The sequence below is a fragment of the Lactuca serriola genome, chromosome 3 (genome assembly GCF_051521515.1).
Source record: "Lactuca serriola cultivar US96UC23 chromosome 3, Lser_US96UC23_V15, whole genome shotgun sequence".
Taxonomy (NCBI): Eukaryota; Viridiplantae; Streptophyta; class Magnoliopsida; order Asterales; family Asteraceae; genus Lactuca; species Lactuca serriola.
The window spans coordinates 46,539,432-46,549,823 of record NC_136410.1 but is presented as its reverse complement, the minus strand read 5'-3'; the positions used below and the strand labels follow the sequence as shown (position 1 = coordinate 46,549,823).

Below are 10,392 nucleotides of genomic sequence, written 5' to 3'. Positions count from 1 at the left end.
AAATATTTTCAATTTATGTTTGAGAAAAATATACTTTTGATGAGATAACGTTTACTTATAAGTTTGATAATTATTATAAAAACGTGTGTAGTTAAAATTTTAGCAAAGATTTTAATCAGAAAGTTTAAATAAAAACGCTAAAAATCTGAACATATGTAATATCAATTTGTTCATTGCTCCATTGGTTTTTAGAATGCGAATTAAGTACTCTATAGGGAATAAGTCAACACGCCATATATCTTCAACGCTGCACCTGTATACACTAAAATAGAATCAGTTGAACACCATCCTCCTTCCCGCATTTTTCAAACATCTTTGAATTGATCACCATCCTCCTTCCGAGGTTTTTCAAACACCTTAATTTGAACCGATCACAATTTTTATAACCCCATTTGAAGTCAACTGTATGCTCTCTGCTGTATATAAATACGCCATTGCTATTGATCAAGCTCACCAAATTAACTAAACATGAAGAAGTCTCAACTTAGTTCTTCAGTTTTGCTCATGGTTCTAACTTTCTTGCTTTCTGTTTCATGGGCAACGTCCTTATCATCCTCAAGTTCTGGCGATCTAATAAGCTGCCTACTGTCCAAATCCAACAATGTGACTACCGTCTCTCAACTCATTTTCACCCCTGTCAATGCTTCCTTCCTACCCATTTGGCAAGTGGCAGTTCAAAACACCAGGTTCCTTAAGCCCTCCACACGTAGACCATCAGTGATCGTGACACCTATGGAGGAAACCCTTATACAAACATGTGTATACTGCGCCAAGAAACACGGGTACGAGATCAGGATCAGGAGTGGGGGCCATGACTACGAGGGCCTCTCATACACTGCTGATGTTCCCTTTGTTATGCTTGATTTCACCAACATGAGGTCTATAGACGTGGACGTAGCAAAAAGGACTGCTTGGGTCCAAGCAGGCGCTACGCTTGGTGAACTCTACTACAAAATTTCGCGAGAGACCGATACCTTGTATTTCCCGGCAGGTGTTTGCCCAACGGTGGGTGTTGGTGGTTACATGGGCGGTGGTGGCTACGGAAACCTGTTGAGGAAATACGGTACTGCTGCAGATAATGTTCTGGATGCTCGCTTCATGGATGTTGATGGGAATATTCTCGACAGGAAATCAATGGGAGAAGATTTGTTTTGGGCGATCCGAGGAGGTGGTTCTTCAAGTTTCGGAATTGTTCTTGCATGGAAGCTGAGCTTGGTTCCAGTTCCAAAAAAAGTAACCGTCTTTATACTGAATAAAACTTTGGAACAAGGGGCTACCGAAATCTTCCATAAATATCAATACGTTGCACCGAATATCGATAGAAATTTGCACATAAGAACTCAAGTTTTTGCCGAATATATCGGCAACACCACCAAGAAAACCATAAGAATTATGTTTGAAGGAATATATCAGGGCACAACCGACACATTGCTTCCGTTGCTTTACAGAAAATTTCCAGAGCTCGGTGTTACCCGAGAGATTTGTGAAGAAATTAGAATGGTGCAGTCGACCCTTGTGTTTTGGGGGTTGCCAAGCTCAACCCCGACCGAGATTCTGACGAACCGATCTGCCATTGCCAAGCTGAACAACAAAAGCAAATCAGACTACACCCGCGCACCCATCCCCATAAAAGGACTCAAGAAGATATGGAGAAAGCTTATGCAAAACGATGAATCGGCGCTTCTGATGATCAATCCATTTGGCGGAAGGATGGCTGATTTCTCAGAGACAGCAATTCCGTATCCTCATAGAGCGGGGGTGTTTTTACAAATTCTAAAGACTGTCAATTTTAACGGTCAACCTTCAGACACAACACCTACATCCCTCAGGAGGATAGCTTGGCTGCGAAGCTTGGATGCTTTAATGACGCCTTATGTGTCAAACAACCCCAGAGAGGCATACTCCAACTACAATGATCTGGATTTGGGTGTTGGAAGTGCTAACTACAAAGAAGCAAGTGTTTGGGGTGAGAGATACTGGAAGAGGGACAACTTCAAGAAGTTGATTCGAATCAAGGCCAAAGTCGATCCTCACAATTTCTTTAGGCGCCCACAGAGTATTCCTGTTTTCTAAAACCCCCGATCAGCTAAGCGGTTGCAGAAACACCCAACAGATGCATTTTATTAATTCTTTTAATTGTTTTCATGAAAAACTAGCAATAATGCTACTTTCTGTCAGTTTCTTTTCCTAGTGTATATGATCTCCATGCTAACAAAGATGTCTAAAAGCATGTGGTCAAATTCTAATTATGAATTTATCTAATAAATACATTGTCTTATTAAGACATTTTATATCATATTTCTTCCTTATGCTTCCTCTTGTCTATATATTATGTTTTTGATTAAAATAGTTTGGGTCAATTCAACCTTAGACTTGAGATACGTGCTATGAAAAAAAAAAAAGAGGTTAGCTGTATGACTACACCGAACCTGTCATAGAGTCATCCTGTGGGGGCAAACCTAAAACATTATGATCAATATTTTGGCAGAAAATAACGTTAAAACATTAAGCTTATTAATATTTTTTTTTCACAGGTCAATCTATGTAAACGTATAAAATCTATAAGATATTATATAAACTTTTATTTAGAATGGCGCGGGCCACCAAATTTTTAGTATGTGAGATTCAAACCCAAAACAAGTTCGTTTGAATGCTTAATTCTAGAATAATCAGTATATGTGGTACTAATGAAACCAAATTATACATAATAATATGAATAAATTACTTAATTAAGTAAGTATAATAATTTTTCACAGCATAAATAATATGAGTATGTTTGTTTGTTCGACATCTACTTTTAAATAAAAACTGATTTGATCAAAAGTGGCAGCTTTGAACAAAAAGTTAGTTAAATTATCCGTAACTTTACGCGATCCATATTTACTTATTATACATTCTTTTACTTTATTTAAATAAGAATTGACGTGACTATCCGAATACAACATTCTTCAGTCAACATTGTAGTTGTTAATTTGAACAAATTAAATTTAAATAGTAAAATGCATGCGAACTAGCATTCTGATCCCACTAGCTAGAAATAGTCAATTAGGTTATACATATGATGTGCTCATTCCTTTTAATAGATTCCATTTCAATAGGAAAACTTGTGTCTTGAAGGTATGAGATTACTAATTATATCTTGGTTAAGTTGGCCTTGTTAAATATTTTTCAATAAACATTAAAACTATATTACTTTGTTAACGAGAACCATCATGTTGCAATTACTAGTCATGTGGGATGAGATCTATCGGAATCAAGAATCAGAAGACTAAACGTTTTTCTGTTTCATGCGTGCCTAAATATTTGGTAATTGTGGAGCTTCTCCTCGATATCTAAATCACATAATTACAAATATTATAACACTTTTAAAAGAACCGGCCATAGGCAGGTTATACACTAACACCTGCCACAGTTTGATCAGGAGAGGAGACTTTTTCAAATGTTCAAACTTAATTAGAAATCAGTTAATAGAGAATTCAATACACCAATCATGAAGATTTCCGCCTATTTTGAGCTTGACGGAATGTACGTTAATGTGGTCGAGAACGCCTTTTCTTGAAAAAATAAATGCAGTCTCTATGAATTTAGAGTATTTAGTGTGCGATTGTTGAACCGAATTAGATGTAATGTTCATGTCAATAATATTGCCTCAATAAACAATTGTAGCTTTAGGAGGTGGGATGTAATGTTCTAATTCTGGTTAGAAATTACTAACATCAATTAATATTAATAATATTATAATTAGGGATAAAAATTCTAAAGAACTTTAATTAGTGAATAGAAGGAATGAAAGACATTCGATAAATTTTAAGAAACAAAATAATAAATATGGAAATAAAATAATAATAATTATAATAACATGAATAATAATAATAATAATAATAATAATAATAATAATAATAATAATAATAATTTAAAGTAAGGGGCTGAATGTGACAAGTTGTAAATATGTCTTTAGTCAAGAAATTTGTTTTCTGGGCAGATAGTGTCGTTATGGGAGAGTTAGTGATGAAACTTTAAAGCCTATATTTCTCTCTTGGAGATCGTCGGGAGAGAGTTGGGCACTTTTCTTGTGGCCGACTCCAATTTAAGTACGCCCTTACAGATCGTAATCTACCCTTATTAAGTATCAAATTATCTCATTTACACTTTCTTTTCTTTTTCTTTTGGCTACCGGGAATAGCCACCACTACTTCCACAACCACGATCGTCGGCATGTTCCTTCCGCCACCAACAGTCCCCAAAGAATGGATGTGTTTGGGTGGTGCGTTTATTTCCTGTCATTGGCCCTTCGATTTCTATGGTTTTGTGAATTTGGAGGTCGATTGTCTCCCTTAACCACCAGCTCCTCCTGTTGTTGCTGTGTGTGTATATATGTGTGTGTGTGTTTGTGTTTGTTTCAGCCACGGTAGGCCACCTTGCAAATGCGCTTATAGTTGTATTACTTGTGATGATTCACAAATGAATGTAAAAGCATTATTTTCCAATTATTCCACTTATACTTAATCAACATCATACTTTGTTTTAGAGTATTTTGACAATTATTGACCACCACAACACCACCATCCGACCACCAATAGGTGATAGTTTTCTAAGGGACTCGATTTTTAAGACATTTAGTGTCATAAGGAGCGTAATGGGTTGTAACTTAACCCTAATAAGATGATTTTTTATGTCAAGTTCCTAACACTAAATGCTCATTAAGCAGAGAATCAAGACGTTCGGGTTAAGTTGAATTACATATATTGATAGCCTAATAAGTAACCATTAATTATGATAAAAGTTTTAAAGTTAAATCTTAATCATTAAGTCTTTCATGGGACACCTAAGGTCATGACCTTAAGGTTAATATGATCAATTTCACTGAGCCTATCCTCAAACTTCTAAAATCTTACAAGAATATTGAAAGCTCCAAAATCATAAATTTTAGTCTTGTGGAAAGGTTTATGAGTCTAGTTTCGCTAAACTTTGAATCAAATTACCAAATTCCAACTCCTTGTAGGGTATAATTCACAATCTTCTTAAACAGGTATGTATTGTCACGTATTTCTTACATTGTCTTTCAAAAATTATAATAAATTTATTAGAACTCCGAAAGTCAAAATTTCATGATGTGGTTAGATATAGATGTCTAGTTTGCTCCATATCATGGGCAAGATGAAATTCCTATTGCTACTAACATCGTTTTTCACCCAAACCAAACTGATCCCTCTATGAATATCTAAGAATCATTCCATGCTACCATATCCTAACTTTTATATGCATGTGACATTATTTTCACAATGTCATCCGTTGACCTTCTTTAATAGTAAGTTCAATAGTGAATTTGCTATGATAGACCTTGCAATGATATACTGACTAAGCTACGATATAAACTAGGATAATCTATCGGGGTGCCTATTGAATCAATTTTTTGAACTAGTTCGGATGGAGTTATAAGATTTTAGTGAAGTATAATAACAGACATAGAATCTCTCTTCCATACTTTTGTTGATATAAAAATAGCCGTTTAGGTGAATAAACAGGAGACGCCTAAAATATAATTTAAGTTTACCAAGGTCTATTATAGCAAATTCACTACTGAACTAATTATTAAAGAAGCTCGATGGAAGACATTGTGAAAATAATGTCATATGCATATAGAAGTTGGTAAGTGATGGAATTAAATGATTGTTAGATACATATAGATGAATCGGTTTGGTTATGGTGAAAACCGAAATTAGTAGCTCGTTGATCAAATCAAACGTACCATGCTTTCGGGGCCTATTTAAGACAACATAATAGTTTCTAAAGGTATCAAATATGATTCAGATAGATATTTGATATCCCTAAATACATGGTGGTCGATGCATGTACATTGCCACCTTCATGCGGTCGTGTACAAATGGTTTCTTCACATCTAGCAGATAGACAGGCTGTTATACTGTTGATAATGTATTTTTTTTTTTTTTGTTTTGGTTTGACAACCGGCATGGATGTCTCATCACAATCTACTCATTGATGTTAAAAACAGTCAAACAGGTCTTATATCTCGATAGAGAAGCGACTGTATGAGTGTCTCATTGTTTAATCCTCCAAACGACCCTTGGCCGGGACCGTAGGCGGTAGCAACCAAACAGGCCTTGAGTGCGTAGGCAATTTGCCGATCTTTGATCCCAAATTTCACCATATAAGTCTCCAAATTTAATTTTGCATAATTATCACACAATTTCTATTTTTATTTTATTCTATTTTAGTGATAGATTATGTGTTTTCATTACTTTATGAATATTCTGCCTTTATTTAGGGGATTTTAAATGTTAATTTTAGTTGTTCTAAAGAAATCTATAACTTATATTAAATAAGAATGTATTAAAAGTGTATAATTAAAAAACATAATCATATTTTGTAGGTTTTGAATATTAATTAAGAACGGTGAGGAGCCCATCATTTGAATTGATGTTAAAAGTAAAATCGCTTTGTAATTTGTATGCTTATATTCCACAGTCAAAGTCAACCCTTTATCTACAAACTAGTCCCAGGACTTGGTATACGGCGCCAGCAAATTAAGCACATACATTGTAAGAAATATTTTCAATTTATGTTTGAGAAAAATATACTTTTGATGAGATAACGTTTACTTATAAGTTTGATAATTATTATAAAAACGTGTGTAGTTAAAATTTTAGCAAAGATTTTAATCAGAAAGTTTAAATAAAAACGCTAAAAATCTGAACATATGTAATATCAATTTGTTCATTGCTCCATTGGTTTTTAGAATGCGAATTAAGTACTCTATAGGGAATAAGTCAACACGCCATATATCTTCAACGCTGCACCTGTATACACTAAAATAGAATCAGTTGAACACCATCCTCCTTCCCGCATTTTTCAAACATCTTTGAATTGATCACCATCCTCCTTCCGAGGTTTTTCAAACACCTTAATTTGAACCGATCACAATTTTTATAACCCCATTTGAAGTCAACTGTATGCTCTCTGCTGTATATAAATACGCCATTGCTATTGATCAAGCTCACCAAATTAACTAAACATGAAGAAGTCTCAACTTAGTTCTTCAGTTTTGCTCATGGTTCTAACTTTCTTGCTTTCTGTTTCATGGGCAACGTCCTTATCATCCTCAAGTTCTGGCGATCTAATAAGCTGCCTACTGTCCAAATCCAACAATGTGACTACCGTCTCTCAACTCATTTTCACCCCTGTCAATGCTTCCTTCCTACCCATTTGGCAAGTGGCAGTTCAAAACACCAGGTTCCTTAAGCCCTCCACACGTAGACCATCAGTGATCGTGACACCTATGGAGGAAACCCTTATACAAACATGTGTATACTGCGCCAAGAAACACGGGTACGAGATCAGGATCAGGAGTGGGGGCCATGACTACGAGGGCCTCTCATACACTGCTGATGTTCCCTTTGTTATGCTTGATTTCACCAACATGAGGTCTATAGACGTGGACGTAGCAAAAAGGACTGCTTGGGTCCAAGCAGGCGCTACGCTTGGTGAACTCTACTACAAAATTTCGCGAGAGACCGATACCTTGTATTTCCCGGCAGGTGTTTGCCCAACGGTGGGTGTTGGTGGTTACATGGGCGGTGGTGGCTACGGAAACCTGTTGAGGAAATACGGTACTGCTGCAGATAATGTTCTGGATGCTCGCTTCATGGATGTTGATGGGAATATTCTCGACAGGAAATCAATGGGAGAAGATTTGTTTTGGGCGATCCGAGGAGGTGGTTCTTCAAGTTTCGGAATTGTTCTTGCATGGAAGCTGAGCTTGGTTCCAGTTCCAAAAAAAGTAACCGTCTTTATACTGAATAAAACTTTGGAACAAGGGGCTACCGAAATCTTCCATAAATATCAATACGTTGCACCGAATATCGATAGAAATTTGCACATAAGAACTCAAGTTTTTGCCGAATATATCGGCAACACCACCAAGAAAACCATAAGAATTATGTTTGAAGGAATATATCAGGGCACAACCGACACATTGCTTCCGTTGCTTTACAGAAAATTTCCAGAGCTCGGTGTTACCCGAGAGATTTGTGAAGAAATTAGAATGGTGCAGTCGACCCTTGTGTTTTGGGGGTTGCCAAGCTCAACCCCGACCGAGATTCTGACGAACCGATCTGCCATTGCCAAGCTGAACAACAAAAGCAAATCAGACTACACCCGCGCACCCATCCCCATAAAAGGACTCAAGAAGATATGGAGAAAGCTTATGCAAAACGATGAATCGGCGCTTCTGATGATCAATCCATTTGGCGGAAGGATGGCTGATTTCTCAGAGACAGCAATTCCGTATCCTCATAGAGCGGGGGTGTTTTTACAAATTCTAAAGACTGTCAATTTTAACGGTCAACCTTCAGACACAACACCTACATCCCTCAGGAGGATAGCTTGGCTGCGAAGCTTGGATGCTTTAATGACGCCTTATGTGTCAAACAACCCCAGAGAGGCATACTCCAACTACAATGATCTGGATTTGGGTGTTGGAAGTGCTAACTACAAAGAAGCAAGTGTTTGGGGTGAGAGATACTGGAAGAGGGACAACTTCAAGAAGTTGATTCGAATCAAGGCCAAAGTCGATCCTCACAATTTCTTTAGGCGCCCACAGAGTATTCCTGTTTTCTAAAACCCCCGATCAGCTAAGCGGTTGCAGAAACACCCAACAGATGCATTTTATTAATTCTTTTAATTGTTTTCATGAAAAACTAGCAATAATGCTACTTTCTGTCAGTTTCTTTTCCTAGTGTATATGATCTCCATGCTAACAAAGATGTCTAAAAGCATGTGGTCAAATTCTAATTATGAATTTATCTAATAAATACATTGTCTTATTAAGACATTTTATATCATATTTCTTCCTTATGCTTCCTCTTGTCTATATATTATGTTTTTGATTAAAATAGTTTGGGTCAATTCAACCTTAGACTTGAGATACGTGCTATGAAAAAAAAAAAAAGAGGTTAGCTGTATGACTACACCGAACCTGTCATAGAGTCATCCTGTGGGGGCAAACCTAAAACATTATGATCAATATTTTGGCAGAAAATAACGTTAAAACATTAAGCTTATTAATATTTTTTTTTCACAGGTCAATCTATGTAAACGTATAAAATCTATAAGATATTATATAAACTTTTATTTAGAATGGCGCGGGCCACCAAATTTTTAGTATGTGAGATTCAAACCCAAAACAAGTTCGTTTGAATGCTTAATTCTAGAATAATCAGTATATGTGGTACTAATGAAACCAAATTATACATAATAATATGAATAAATTACTTAATTAAGTAAGTATAATAATTTTTCACAGCATAAATAATATGAGTATGTTTGTTTGTTCGACATCTACTTTTAAATACAAACTGATTTGATCAAAAGTGGCAGCTTTGAACAAAAAGTTAGTTAAATTATCCGTAACTTTACGCGATCCATATTTACTTATTATACATTCTTTTACTTTATTTAAATAAGAATTGACGTGACTATCCGAATACAACATTCTTCAGTCAACATTGTAGTTGTTAATTTGAACAAATTAAATTTAAATAGTAAAATGCATGCGACCTAGCATTCTGATTCCACTAGCTAGAAATAGTCAATTAGGCTATACATATGATGTGCTCCTTCCTTTTAATAGATTCCATTTCAATAGGAAAACTTGTGTCTTGAAGGTATGAGAAGACTAATTATATCTTGGTTAAGTTGGCCTCGTTAAATATTTTTGAATAAACATTAAAACTATATTACTTTGTTAACGAGAACCATCATGTTGCAATTACTAGTCATGTGGGATGAGATCTATCGGAATCAAGAATCAGAAGACTAAATGTTTTTCTATTTCATGCGTGCCTAAATATTTGGTAATTGTGGATCTTCTCCTCGATATCACAAAATTACAAATATTATAACACTTTTAAAAGAACCGGCCATAGGCATGCTATACACTAACACCTGCCACAGTTTGATCAGGAGAGGAGACTTTTTCAAATGGTCAAACTTAACTAGAAATCAGTTAATAGAGAATTCAATACACCACTCATGAAGATTTCCTCCTATTTTGAGCTTGACGGAATGTACGTTAATGTGGTCGAGAACGCCTTTTCTCGAAAAAATAAATGCAGTCTCTATGTATTTAGAGTATTTAGTGTGCGATTGTTGAACCGAATTAGATGTAATGTACATGTCAATAATATTGCCTCAATAAACAATTGTAAGCTTTAGGAGGTGGGATGTAATGTTCTAATTCTGGTTAGAAATTACTAGCATCAATTAATATTAATAATATTATAATTAGGGATAAAAATTCTAAAGAACTTTTAGTGAATAGAACGAATGAAAGGCATTCGATAAATTTTAAGAAAGAAAATAATAAATGTGGAA

General features: G+C 35.5%; 2 pseudogenes; both read left to right on the top strand.

The window, feature by feature from the left end:
• Nucleotides 1-434: 434 nt before the first annotated feature.
• Nucleotides 435-2,296, top strand: LOC145092133 (tetrahydroberberine oxidase pseudogene; annotated as a pseudogene).
• A 4,703-nt stretch (nucleotides 2,297-6,999) lies between these two features.
• On the top strand, nucleotides 7,000-8,861 carry LOC145092132 (tetrahydroberberine oxidase pseudogene; annotated as a pseudogene).
• The last annotated feature ends 1,531 nt before the right edge of the window (nucleotides 8,862-10,392 follow it).